The sequence below is a fragment of the Cannabis sativa genome, chromosome 8 (assembly GCF_029168945.1).
Source record: "Cannabis sativa cultivar Pink pepper isolate KNU-18-1 chromosome 8, ASM2916894v1, whole genome shotgun sequence".
Lineage (NCBI taxonomy): Eukaryota > Viridiplantae > Streptophyta > Magnoliopsida > Rosales > Cannabaceae > Cannabis > Cannabis sativa.
The window spans coordinates 15,022,726-15,038,107 of NC_083608.1; the positions used below are offsets into that span (position 1 = coordinate 15,022,726).

Consider the following 15,382-nt stretch of genomic DNA (forward strand, 5'->3'; position numbering starts at 1 on the left):
AATTCCTTCCTCTTGAGTGAATCCTTTAGCAACAAGTCTCGCTTTGTACCTCTCAGTGTTGCCTAATGAGTCTTTCTTAGTTTTATAGACCCATTTACAGCCAATGGCTCTCGCCCCATTAGGCAACTTTACAAGTTCCCACTCGTTGCACCTCATAGAATTCATTTCATCATCCATAGCATTGTACCACAATTTTGATTCTCTACCGTTCATAGCTTGTAAAAACGTTTACGGATCATTTCCAATTCCAATATCGATTCTAATAAATACACAACATAGTCTTTGTAATTCTTTGGTTTGATAGGTCTAGTAGATCTTCTTAAGACTTCACCAACGAACTCTTGGGGAGCGATGGGCGGATTCGGCGGGTTGTTCAACAGTTGCAGGCAACTCTTGAACATTATGATCTACTGGATTATCATTACCAACTTGTGGATCTTCAGTGATTGGTAATGGTTGTTCAACATTCGTTTGAACTACAGGAGTGTTAACCATTATCAATCTTGCTTTTGAGGTGGAATGTTCTGAAGGATCTTTCTCAGGACCTAAGTCCTTTGATTGATCACTCCCACTGATCAAGGCATTCTCAAGAAATTTTGCATTCCTTGATTCCACAATTCTTGTGCTATGAGATGGACAATAAAACTTGTAACCTTTAGACTTTTCAGCGTACCCTATAAAGAATCCGCTTATGGTCCTTGGGTCCAATTTCTTCTCTTGTGGATTATATATTCTGACTTCAGATGGACATCCCCAAATGCGTACATGATTCAAACTTGGTTTCCAACCTTTCCATAATTCAAAAGGAGTTTTTGAGACTGCCTTTGTTGGAACTCGGTTTAATATGTACACGGATGTCTTTAATGCTTCAGTCCACAAGGATTTAGGAAGGTTAGAGTTGCTACTAAGCATACTCCGCACCATGTCCATTAATGTTCGGTTTCTTCTTTCTGCAACACCATTTTGCTCGGGTGTACCGGGCAAGGTGTAATGGGCAACAATCCCATTTTCTTCAAGAAACTTCGCAAATGCACCAGTGCTTGCTCCATCTTCTCGTGTATCTACCATAATACTCACCTCCTCTATCCGATCTCACTATCTTAATTTGCTTGTTGCATTGTTTCTCTACTTCAGCTTTAAATATCTTAAAGACATTTAATGCTTCACTTTTATTATGAAGTAAGTAGATATACATGTAGCGTGAGTAATCATCTATGAATGAGATGAAGTATTTCTGACCATGTGACTCCATATCTGGACTACATATATCAGTATGTATGATTTCTAATATTTCAGAACTCCTATGGACACCGCTTTTGACGGACTTGGAGGTTTGCTTTCCCTTAATGCAATCCACACAAGTATCAAAGTCAGTAAAATCTAAGGTATTGAGTACCCCATCTTTTACCAACCTTTTAATTCTATCAATGGAGATATGTCCCAATCTCCGGTGCCACAATGTACAGGAATCCTTTTTCATAACACATCTTTTAGTGCCAGCGTGAACATGCATAACATTATTAGTGGTATTATTTTGTAAATTAAGGCAGTAAAGACCATCAGACAAAATACCATTTTCAACACATTCAGATTTATAATATAAATTGAAATATTTGTCTGAAAATGTAAAGGAAAAACCAAAGGGTATAAGTCTTGAAACTGAAATCAAGTTTCTAGAGAAACTTGGTACATAAAAGGTCTTTTCTAACTTTAAAACAAAACCATTACTTAAAACTAAATTGCATGTTCCAATAGCTTCCACATGTGAGCCCATCTTGTTTCCAGATAAGATGCTTTGCTCACTTGCCACTGGCTTCCTTAGATTTTGAATATCCTGCAAGGAATTTGTTATGTGAATCGTTGAACCGGAATCAATCCACCATGTGTTAAGATTAACATTAGCCATATTAGATCCATAACATACTAAGGAAATTGGATTACCTTTGTCATCCATCCATTTCTTGAACTGGCTGCACTCCTTTTTCGCATGTCCCTTTTGTTTACAAAAGAAACATTTGATAGAATCTTTCTTTATGGCAGCCTTGGGAGCCATGGGCTTTTCCCCTTTGTTCTTCTTGAATGGCTTGCGTTTCTTAGGTTAAGTGGTCAGGTGAACACTTTCTCCTTGCTCCTGTAGGAGCCTGGCTTCCTCTTGAACACACATGGTCATCAATTCATTGATAGTCCATTTTTCTTTATGTGTGTTGTAGGAAATTTTGAAAGGCCCATACTGTGGAGGAAGATTGTGAAGGATGTAATGAACCAGGAAGGTATCAGGAATGATAACGTCGAGTTTCTTCAAATGAGCAGTGATGTCCCTCATTTTAGAAATGTGTTCTCGAACTCCTTTAACGCCGGTGAGTTTTGTGGACGAGAACTCTTGGATGAGGTTGATGAACAAAGATTTATCTGAAGTGTCAAACTGCTCATCCATAACTTTGATAAAATCTTTCACCTTCTCAGGTGGCTCCACCGATCCACGCATTCCCATAGGAATTCTGGACATAATGAACATGATGCAAAGACGATTAGATTGCTCCCACTTTTCACGTAGTGCAATCTCAGCAGCAGTGCTAGTATCAGTGATAGCAGCTGGTTCATCTTTCCTTATTGCATAATCCATGTCAGTGCAAGCTAGGTGGAGAAGAACTCGTTCCTTCCAGATTTTGAAGTTGTCACTCCTAAGCTCAGGGATTTCACTAGTGATTTCAGCATATTTAGAGGTGGATGAAATAGCTGCAAGAATAGGATTACAAAAAATTTAGATGTTAAAAGGATTAAGGCTTTAATGAATTCATGTTTTACCAATGTAGAAACATGATGAAGATGAAAATTTTATTAAATCTAAAATTGCCTGTGGGCTAAATTTTAAATCTAATAAAATTATATGAACTTTATGATAGATTTAATGAAGTATTTAATTTAGAAATAATGGAGGAATGAAATCTATCTTTAATTAAAATTTGTGATAACACTATTAAATCAAATCCTCATAACTCCCTGTGGGGTAAATTAAGAGAATTTAACTTAATATATTATCCTAATTAATTATAAAAATATAATAAAATCCCTGTGGGGTAAAATTATTATATCCAAATAATTAATTACAAGTTTTGTCCATTAAGGTGAATTTTAATTAATATATAATTTTATATAATTAAAGATGTTGTGGCTACTCCCTAATTATTTAAAATTATATTTTCACTTAGACATTAGGTATTGGGCTCTACCTAAAAGTAATTTCGTTATTAACATAATAGACAATCACTGAGATTAGTGCTCCTAGTGTGGTCGTCCGAAGATCATTAAAAACCGCTCTAGATATGAGCATTTGTCCCAGGTTCATGTTTCTTATGTCAAACCACAAAATTACTTACGTTTTATTCATATTTTATTCATTTTATAAAGTTTTATGAATATTTTATGAATAATTTTATGAAGTTTTATGAAACTTAATTGCTAAATAAAATATTCAACCTATCTTAATGTTTGAATATTTCTAAATATATCTAGCACTACAAAAGGAATTTACGAATAGCATTTAAATCATACATATCTAAATTAATTGCATTAATCATAAATTTATCAAATAAATACAAAATAATACAATTAATGTATGATTATTAATTAAATGCTAATTCCTTAATATGAAATTAATGGCAGATTTTTCAAAATTAATTTAGACAAAAAATTGCATAAATTTGGTAATATATAATTAAATGCACAAATTAGCACAATTTTTACATGCCTAAATAAATCATGTAATAAATTACCAAATTAAACAAATTTCCATTTTCAATTTATACTGTATATATGTAATAAACAAAAATGGAAAATTAACTAAATGCAATTTATTGACTAAATTAACACAAAAATAGGAAAATAATTAATATTCCAAATAAATAAAAATTTATAAAAAATTCGAAATTTTTTCCCTCTTTTTTTTTTTTTTGAAAAAAAAAACACACTGCCAAACGACATGTCGTTTTTGCAAAAAGCAAAACGACACGTCGTTTTTTCCAATCTGAAGGGTGCAGAACACATACAAAAAACGACACGTCGTTTCATTCACCAAAGGGCTGCCTCAGAATACGAAACACGACATGTCGTTTTCCACAATGTGAAAAACGACATGTCGTTTTTCAACAACGACAACTGCAACGTGGTTTCAAACGACACGTCGTTTTTGACAAACGACACGTCGTTTTTGTGCAAACGACACGTCGTTTTTTGACAAACGACATGTCGTTTGCGTCGTCTTCTTCAGCCAAACCGGGTCGATTTTTACCCGTTTTTCTGCACGCGGGTCCGTGGAACCCGACCCAAACCCGATCGAAAATGGCGTTTTCGACGACCAAATTGCGTGTTTTCAAATCTAAAATGTTCTAAATCAAATAATAAAGAGATCCACATAGATTTTATGCACAAAAACACGTTAAAATATAAACTTTAATATCACGAAGTTAATCGGGTCCGAAAAAGTTTTAACTGAAAATTTTTTCCATCCTTAAGTTTTTCAATAGATTTTCAATGCTTAGATCGATCTATAATACTATACGAATATAGTAATATATTTAGAATTCGAAATAAACACCGAAAAATGAAAAACGGAAAAATTAAACTTTATTTACACCGATAACTTTGTGTGTTATATATATGCATGTATATATCACATAATGAAAATGAATATTATAAATATATTATGTGATAAAACATATATATAATATACAATATATATATATAAACATATATACACGTACATAAATATTCAAAAAAAAAATGAAATATATATATACTGTATGTACGTGTATGTATTATATATATATGAATGTATGAATAAATGTATTGTTGGGTTTTATGCCCTAAATAAAACTCATTTCAATATAATCAGATTTACTTATTAATATAGATCAGAAATAACATTTAATGTTGCATGGTTCACATGATTTATTTCATGATTATATGTACATAATGTATAAATTCATCTGAAACCCTTTTCACATACTTGATCTTGTTTATTGTGCCGTCAACACATTGGAAAGTAAACATGACTATGTGAATAAAGTTTCCTAGATTTATCAGACACAGGGTTTTACTGATATGATAATCTACAACAAGAGTTTACTTGCATTTGGAGAAGTGTCGTGTTCTTTCCAGAGCATTGGTTAAAGTAAAGCTCAGGTTGGATGCATGGAGTATGCATCGGAAGGGACCGATATTGAACTTTGACTTAGATTTAATTAAACTTACCGTAAAATCTATTCAAGCCAATATCGCCTAGTTGATCCTAGATCAAATGTTCTTAATCCTGTTATGATTAGGCTCAATCTCGAGAGGCTATTCGTGTTCTTTGATTTGTTAGTTAAGCCTACTTTTAGGTCAGGGTGATACGTACATTTTGGGAACACGGTAGTGCAATTGAGTGGGAGCGCTATCATAAACATGGAATCTATAGCTTCTATCTGACGAATAGTAAGCAAAGGATGATCTCCTTCGAGCTTGACCAAACGAACATAAATGGTGGAGTACTCATTTCACATAAGCTGAAATATCATTTATACGGGGTCAAGTGTTTTAAGGAATAAATACATTGTAGGGTGTAACGGTAATTTAATCCCTTTACAGTGTAGATCATTCATATAGAGGATCATTGATCACATTAGGATTATAACAATGGATAACTAATGATGTGTCTATATGGTGGAACATATAGAGCATTCTATATACTGAGAGTGCAATTCTAAGTTCTATGCGTGGATTCAACGAAGAATTAATAAGTTAGTGAATTTTAGTGTTAAATTCTTGATCTACTTATTGGAAGCTCGGTTATATAGACCCATGGTCCCCCCACTAGTTGAGATAATATTGCTTGTAAGACTCATGTAATTGGTTTTGATTAATCAATTATAATTCTCAAATTAGACTATGTCTATTTGTGAATTTTTCACTAAGTAAGGGCGAAATTGTAAAGAAAGAGTTTATAGGGGCATATTTGTTAATTATGATACTTTGTATGGTTCAATTAATAAATATGATAAATGACAATATTATTTAATAATTATTTATAGTTATTAAATAGTTAGAATTGGCATTTAAATGGTTGAATTAGGAAATTGGCATTTTTGAGAAAATTAGATACAAAAGGTGTTAAAACTGTAAAATTGCAAAAAGTGAGGCCCAAATCCACTAAGCATGGCCAGCCACTTTTATAGGCAATTTAAACTGATATTTTTATTATTTTAATGCCAAATAATTCAAACCTAACCCTAGTGGAATGCTATAAATAGATAGTGAAGGCTTCAGGAAATTTACACTAAATTTCTACACTTTTCTTCAGACTTTCTGAATCAGAAAAAACTGAGTCTTCTCTCTCCCTATCTTTGGCTGACCTTTCTCTTTCTCCTTCCCTCTTCAATTTCGAAAATCTTAGTGTATGAGTAGTGCCCACACACATCAAGTGATACCTCAATCATAGTGAGGAAGATTGTGAAGAAAGATCATCAGCAAAGGAGTTTCAGCATCAAAGATTCAGAGAAAGAGATCCAGGTTCAGATATTGATAATGCTCTGCTACAGAAAGGAATCAAGGGCTAGATATCTGAACGGAAGGAGGCATTTAATTCCGCTGCACCCAATGTAAGGTTTCTTAAACTTTATATGTGTTTATTTCATTGTTTTAGAAAGTTCATATTTAGGGTGTTAATAAACATACTTGTGAGTAGATCTAAGATCCTGGTAAAATAATATCCAACAACTGGCCTCAGAGCCATGGTAATTGATTTACTTGCAAGAAATTTGGACTTTAAAACGATTTTTTATATGTTCTTTGGATGGTATCATGTTGTATTGAGTGTTATTTGATGATTGATTGATGTTTGTGAAATTTTCGTGAAAAATAATTGCGATTTTATCTCTGGAATTATTTTTATTGGATAGTATGGAAAAAATTAAGCAAGTTAGCCTTTTACAGAACTTAATTTGGATTTTATTTGAATTAGTTATGATTTTTTGAAGATTTGAAAAAATCGGGGGCTGTGCTGATATTTTCCTGCGATCGCAAATCTGTCCGTACAGTTTCGAAATTTTTTGTTTTTCTTCAATTTTTCATGCTTTTTCATGGAATTAACTTCTAATTTTTTGTATAGTTTTGTATTTATACTATTACTATTCCTAATTCAATTCTAATTATCATTTTGAATTAATTTAATATTTTTTAAATTTAATTCAAGATATTAGTGAAATTTGAATTTGAATAGAATTAGTATCTATCTTCTTGCTTAAAAATCTATCTTATTTTTAAATTTGATTATATCTTATTTTTTTTAAATTTAAGGTCAGATTTTATAAGATATTTATAAAATCTTTTAAGATATTTTTAAGATATCTTATCTTTTAAGATATTTTTAATTATATCTTATCTTTTAAGATTTTTTTTTTAAAATTAAATCTTTTTAGATATTTTGACCTTATTTAAATTTAAAGTAAGATATTTATAATCATGTAATTTTAAATAGATATAAGATATTTTGCTAACCTTTAAATTTTGTTATTTTATTTATTTAAATTAAATTTAAAATCTGAAAAGATATTTCATTTATCTATTCTAATTTTTATTTAATTTTTATTTATAAAATAACATTTAAAATTTAAAAGTAGTTAGCAAATTTTTGAAATGATATTTAGGTTGGTTGAAAACTAATTTTTCAAAAATTGTAGGTTTAATTTTAAATTTAAATTTTTTAAATTTTCGAATTTTTTCAAATTCTTTTAAAATTTTCGAATTTTTTTTTTATTATTTAATTAATTATTTTCGAAATTAAAAAAATTTAATTTAAAATTAAATAAATCCTACATCCAACTATCCAACTAACCTTGTTGCAGGAGTATGTGCTTTAGCTTCTGTGTAAGTTTTCAAAACCTATTATTACTTGATTGCAAATAGCCATGGTTACTTTTTGCCAGATCTAATGATCTGATGGCTCCCTTGGTCAAGATAATAATTTGTAACAGGTATAATTTACAATCTTCTTTCATCTGTGTATGACCTAGCAACATGATAGGACCCATCCAAAGTGTGCCTGTGTGAGCCTATGTGTTTAATTTGATTATAGATACATATAGGTTGTTGTTGCTAAAATAAATTATCATAGTTCTTGATAGAATTTATTTAGGCCCATTTAGTTATTGGGCTTATTCAATTAATAACAGTTGTTCTTATTAAGGTTAAATTCCTCTCTTTTGGGCCTTGTGTGAGAGTTGGGAGCCATAGAAGTGGGTACGACATACTGAACCCAACACCCCCTCACACAAATCACCCCAATTGTGAAGGCCTATTTGCCTGATTTGAACAACTGTACTAGGTTAATTACACTAGTTTAACCTAATAAAAATTGATTAGCAACATAATTAATTTCATTTATTTTGAAATTAATTTAAGAAAATTATAGTTTAAAGAATTTTTTATTCTAAGCTAAACTATATGTATTTTCATGTATTTAATTAAATATAGAATTATAACCATCTAGATTCTTTCTGGAACTTAATTTAAATTTTTCATTAAATATTCCTATTTAAGTTGATATTTAGTTATCTTCAACTAACCAACTTAAATCTGAATATCTTTTGAATTCAAAATTTCAAAATTAAGTTGAGGAATTTTAGGCATTGGTTATTAAGATTCTTTAGATATTTTTTAAGTTAATATCTTTTCGAATATTAACTTAAAATGGAATATTTTCAAATTAAGTGGTTACAACTTAATTTTTGATATTTAATTAAATTTAAGTTTGAAAAATATTTAAGTTCTAGATTTTTTCTAATACAACTTAAATAAGATATTTTTTCAAATTTTGTGGAAAAGATACTTAGTCAAATAAGATATTTTCTAGATAGTTATTTCAAGACTACTTATTATTTCTAATATTAAATAAGAAAATATTATAAATTGTGAAATTAATTATTTAATTAATTTTGGTACAATTTATTTTAAGTATATTTTTCCTAGTATTAAACTAGAAATTAATAATTAAGCCTTCTCTACACTTAATTATTTATTTCTTGAATTTAATACATTTAATTAATTTGAAAATTAAATATCTAAGTTGATTTTTATCATCATACTTAAATATTTCTTTTTCATGACATTTAATTAAATAGAAAATTATTTTTAGTTGAAATTTATTTTTTCAACTAAATTTAAATAATTTTCAAAATATATTTTCTTTATTTTATTAATCAATTTTCGAAATTGCATTTCTTAAATGCTAGAATTTCGAATTTTATCTTGAAAAATAGATTAAGTTGTAAATTAATTATTTATTTTAATTAATTCTTGGATCAACTTAAATCAATGATTTTTTCATTTATTGTTTAATTTAAAATAAATTGAATTAAAGTATATTATTAGAAATTGAACTAATTAGTCAAAGGAAAATCTAGATAGATGATATTTTTGCTTGAAGTATTTTTCTAGTGTATTTAATTAAATAGAAAATTAATATTTAAGTTGATTTTCATCATCATACTTAAATATTTGAAATTTTTCTTATATATTTAATTAAATAGGAAAATTATATTTTTTGTTGTAAATTAATTTTATTAATTAATTTTGGGCCAACATTAAATTAGAATAATTTTTCCAGGATTAATTTTTTATTTTAACATGCATTTTTGAAAATTGTATCCTTGAATACTTTAATTTTTCGAAATGCAATATATATTTATAGAAAATTAAATTTGAGTTGTAAATTAATTTAAATTAATTTTGTAACAACTTAAATTGATTATTTTTCTAAATATTTATTGGAAATTATTACTAAGATGGAAATAATTCATGTTATTTTCATATCCATCTAAGTAAAATTTATAAATATTAAATTAAAATTTATATTTAGAATTTTTCATTCTAAATTGGAAATTTTAAATAAATATATATATTTAAAATAAATAAATTAAATAAAGATAATCAAAGAAAATACAACTCACTTTAAATAATGAGCTTGATTATTATTAAGATATTCGATCTCCATTGTGGGTTTTACACCGCGTTTGTTTTAGTGAGTAATCCTCCCTAATGGAGGAACGTTCATTAGCAATTTCGCACCGTTTAACCTCGCATGATAAGTAGTTTGTAAGTGTTTTGTATGGTATGGATCACCCTAATGGTGGCGACCATACTTGACTTGCAAATTATGAAACAATGGTGGAAGCTCATAAGATAGAATTGCCTTGACTCTCGCCTAAACGGGACAACGCTGAATTCCAATCTTGATCGAATAAAAGGTTGCTAGAATGGTTATCATTTTAGATGAGCTGACAACTCTATTCAATGGATGATGCTTTGACTCTCGCCTAAACGGGACACTGTATCAGTTTGTTGAAAAACCTTGGAAATTATTTAGGATTGTAAGTTTTAGTATTTTCACTTGTCATTCCTACTTGCTATATGTTTAATAATTTCTGAATTGTGTATGAATTTATATTGAACCATGTTATTTTCTGTTATTAAGTTGTAGTTTAATTTCGAATCTTCATTGTTGGTCTAACATGTTTGTTTTTCTAATGAGATAAATCCCTAATGGATTTTCACCATTAGACATACATAATAGTGTAAGATCTCGAAAGATAAGTATTGTATATGCGACATCTAACTGTTCATCAATTGATGACACCTTAGACTAGTATTTTTACAATATGAAACAAGAAGATTACATAAATAAGATTACTTTGTCTTTCGCTAATCGAAGCATCGTTGGATTCTTATTTATAAACGAAATTATCCTAATTCCTCTTAGCTTATTCATTTCGAATTAGCTTCAAAACATATCATTGGATGAATGGTCTATAAATCATTTCATGTCATTATATTTTCTCTTAAGAAATTAAATGACGCATATGATAATAATCCCGAAATTCTATTTCCAATTGATATAAATCCTCAATCTTAGAAATCTCCTACTTGTATGGGCAAATCTGACTTAGAGTTTGTATTAGTAGTGGTGGTCCAAGAAAGAATTACTCATTATATTTGGTTGAATTTAAGTCTTTGACTTTAATTTTAGAATCCAAATAGAAATTTTCTTATATTTCTAATTCCAGAATACAATACAGTTACACTTTCTCAAGTGTTTAATATCCATCTTCTATTAATGGATTAAAACTGTATGGAATATGAGTTAGGTATTCTGTGACCAGGATCCACTTGCAGTATTCTAAGAACTCTTTGATGTAACTAAACCTATGTCATCATAGACACTACCACATTTTTTTTTAATCTATGGCATTTGTATCTTGTTCATAGTGGATTTGACAAGATCAATCTCTGCAAAGAGTTAATATGCCAATATCCACTGAAAGTAGTTCATCTCATTCGCAGATGGATGTACATTCAGGGGTGGATATGAGTTTTTCGTTGTATTCTTAAAACGATCACTCTAGATTATACCTTATGCAAAGAAATTTGAAATGTTTGAAAAATTTCATTAATTTCTAACAATGGTTAAAACCATTAAGGTAAGTGGTTAAAGATCTTGCGAACTGATAGGGGTGGAGAAATAGTTAGTAGATATGCAGTTCAAAGATCATTAAATTGATTTTTGAATTATATCCAAACTTACCTCCCCAGAAATTTCGAGTTGCATGTTAATGATTAGTTACTAGTCGTTGCCTAATTCCTTCTATGGTAATACAATTTCAGAATGATGTAATGGTTGGGTACTTAATGTAAATCATTACTAGATTCATGGATGACCTAATCAAAAATCTTAAGAAAAGCTAGAACTGTTAACCATGGTTTGTTAGCTATTCTAAGTGATTAGGGGTGGACCATCCCATTGTCAATAGATAAGAAAGTGTTTGTTCAAACAAATACTACTTTTCTAAGAAAATGACTAAGTCTGAAAAACAAGTAGCAAATAAAGGAGATATTTAATTCTTGATTCCAAAAGTGTTCTATCATCTTATATAACATATGATGATCCCACTGCCTCTGTTGTCTTGTCACAACCGAAGAGATCAATACCATTTAGTTTTCTTAGACATAATTCACGGTGCCTTGTCGTAGTGGGAGAGTTTCTAGGAACTCACCTTCTTATGACTTGGGAGACACTAGTGATTAAAATCCATTGTGAGTTTAAACAAGTAATGGATTGTCAAGATAAGAAACTAAGAAGAAAGCCAATAGAACTATGGTTTAATCCATTCACATGGAATAACCTAAAGTTTTCTATTACAAGGACATAAAAGGAAATTTTAGTTAATAAGTCTATTCTATGGACTTAACAAACTTCCTGTTCCTAGTATTATAGGTTTGAGTTTATCTAAACCTATGGCTTGTGGTATACCTGGTAATTACTTACTCTAATGCAAGCAACTTACTTTAGTAAGATGCTGAAGCATTTTCTTTCTAATGGCAATCTATAGAAGCTTCACAACTTCTTAGGTATAGATTTTATTTATCTAAGGAAAAGTCTTAACTATTCCAGAAAAGATAAAGCCATGAAAGAATTTCTTATATCAACAGTGAGAGGTCTTAGATATGCTTTTGTATGCCTTAGACCAGACACCTGCTGTTGAGTGGGAGTAATGAGTAGGTATTAGATTAATCCAGGAGAAGAACATTGGAAGACAATCAAGTAAATCCTAAGATTAAGAAGAGGAACTATATGTTAGTCTATAAGAGTGTGTTTAAAACTCTTAGACTACACCACATCAGATTTCAAAATTTGCCTATGTGCTAGTAAATATTTCTGATAAGATGGTGGTTACTCTGGGGGTGGAATAGTGATTTTGGAGAAGTGTAAAAACCTATATGAAGTCTCTAGGTCTATCAGAGAGGGACTAAATGTTAAGGTTGCAGGAAAGGTACTTATTCAGTCTAAGGAAAGTTCTATACATTTTTGGCATCATTCCAAATTGCCTTAAACTACTAGCGTTAATTTCCTGATTAACCAAAAGTAGTTGCCAAAGATATAGAATCCAGTATCCCAAGAGAGTAGACATATAGAGAGGAATTTCACATTATCAATGATTTTGTGATTAAAGGAAGAGTAATAGTGGAGAAAAGGTTGTGGTTAATTCAACCTTTCAGATCCTATTACGAGGAGGTTACTACTACTACACTTGATTTGTATATCAAGGTGTTGAGATTATTTGAAACGCACTTTTTGTTTTATATTAGTGCAAGTGGGAGTTTGTTGGGTTTTATGCCCTAAATAAAACTCATTTCAATATAATCAGATTTACTTATTAATATAGATCAGAAATAACATTTAATGTTGCATGGTTCACATGATTTATTTCATGATTATATGTACATAATGTATAAATTCATCTGAAACCCTTTTCACATACTTGATCCTGTTTATTGTGCCGTCAACACATTGGAAAGTAAACATGACTATGTGAATAAAGTTTCCTAGATTTATCAGACACAGGGTTTTACTGATATGATAATCTACAACAAGAGTTTACTTGCATTTGGAGAAGTGCTATGTTCTTTCCAGAGCATTGGTTAAAGTAAAGCTCAGGTTGGATGCATGGAGTATGCATCGGAAGGGACCGATATTGAACTTTGACTTAGATTTAATTAAACTTATCGTAAAATCTATTCAAGCCAATATCGCCTAGTTGATCCTAGATCAAATGTTCTTAATCCTGTTATGATTAGGCTCAATCTCGAGAGGCTATTCGTGTTCTTTGATTTGTTAGTTAAGCCTACTTTTAGGTTAGGGTGATACGTACATTTTGGGAACACGGTAGTGCAATTGAGTGGGAGCGCTATCATAAACATGGAATCTATAGCTTCTATCTGGCGAATAGTAAGCAAAGGATGATCTCCTTCGAGCTTGACCAAACGAACATAAATGGTGGAGTACTCATTTCACATAAGCTGAAATATCATTTATACAGGGTCAAGTGTTTTAAGGAATAAATACATTGCAGGGTGTAACGGTAATTTAATCCCTTTACAGTGTAGATCATTCATATAGAGGATCATTGATCACATTAGGATTATAACAATGGATAACTAATGATGTGTCTATATGGTGGAACATATAGAGCATTCTATATACTGAGAGTGCAATTCTAAGTTCTATGCGTGGATTCAACGAAGAATTAATAAGTTAGTGAATTTTAGTGCTAAATTCTTGATCTACTTATTGGAAGCTCGGTTATATAGACCCATGGTCCCCCCACTAGTTGAGATAATATTGCTTGTAAGACTCATGTAATTGGTTTTGATTAATCAATTATAATTCTCAAATTAGACTATGTCTATTTGTGAATTTTTCACTAAGTAAGGGCGAAATTGTAAAGAAAGAGTTTATAGGGGCATATTTGTTAATTATGATACTTTGTATGGCTCAATTAATAAATATGATAAATGACAATATTATTTAATAATTATTTATAGTTATTAAATAGTTAGAATTGGCATTTAAATGGTTGAATTAGGAAATTGGCATTTTTGAGAAAATTAGATACAAAAGGTGTTAAAACTGCAAAATTGCAAAAAGTGAGGCCCAAATCCACTAAGCATGGCCAGCCACTTTTATAGGCAATTTAAACTGATATTTTTATTATTTTAATGCCAAATAATTCAAACCTAACCCTAGTGGAATGCTATAAATAGATAGTGAAGGCTTCAGGAAATTTACACTAAATTTCTACACTTTTCTTCAGACTTTCTGAATCAGAAAAAACTGAGTCTTCTCTCTCCCTATCTTTGGCGGACCTTTCTCTTTCTCCTTCCCTCTTCAATTTCGAAAATCTTAGTGTATGAGTAGTGCCCACACACATCAAGTGATACCTCAATCATAGTGAGGAAGATCGTGAAGAAAGATCATCAGCAAAAGAGTTTCAGCATCAAAGATTCAGAGAAAGAGATCCAGGTTCAGATATTGATAATGCTCTGCTACAGAAAGAAATCAAGGGCTAGATATCTGAACGGAAGGAGTCATTTAATTCCGCTGCACCCAATGTAAGGTTTCTTAAACTTTATATGTGTTTATTTCATTGTTTTAGAAAGTTCATATTTAGGGTGTTAATAAACATACTTGTGAGTAGATCTAAGATCCTGGTAAAATAATATCCAACATGTATATATGTATAAGTATATACGTATGAATTTTATATATATATTTGGGATTATATAAATATGCGTATATATATGTATACACCATGAACCGAACGAAACAAATATATATATATATGAATAGTGTATATATGTATATATATATGAAACTCAAATAAAATCAAGACAGAGATAAAACCGCTCTGATACCAACTGTTAGACTATAATATAGTGTATGTAATATAGCATATACAAAACGATATGAAATACGGAAAAACAACTGTAATCACATCTATAATATATGCAATGA

At 30.1% G+C, this 15,382-nt stretch overlaps 1 long non-coding RNA gene across 1 annotated transcript; it reads right to left on the reverse strand.

Annotated features, from left to right (window-relative positions):
- Positions 1-1,624: 1,624 nt before the first annotated feature.
- On the reverse strand, positions 1,625-2,013 carry LOC133030032 (uncharacterized). The gene is made up of 2 exons (XR_009683937.1): positions 1,942-2,013; positions 1,625-1,834 (listed from the first exon to the last, which is right to left on the reverse strand). It is a non-coding gene; the product is annotated as an uncharacterized LOC133030032 (long non-coding RNA).
- Between the last annotated feature and the right edge of the window lie 13,369 nt (positions 2,014-15,382).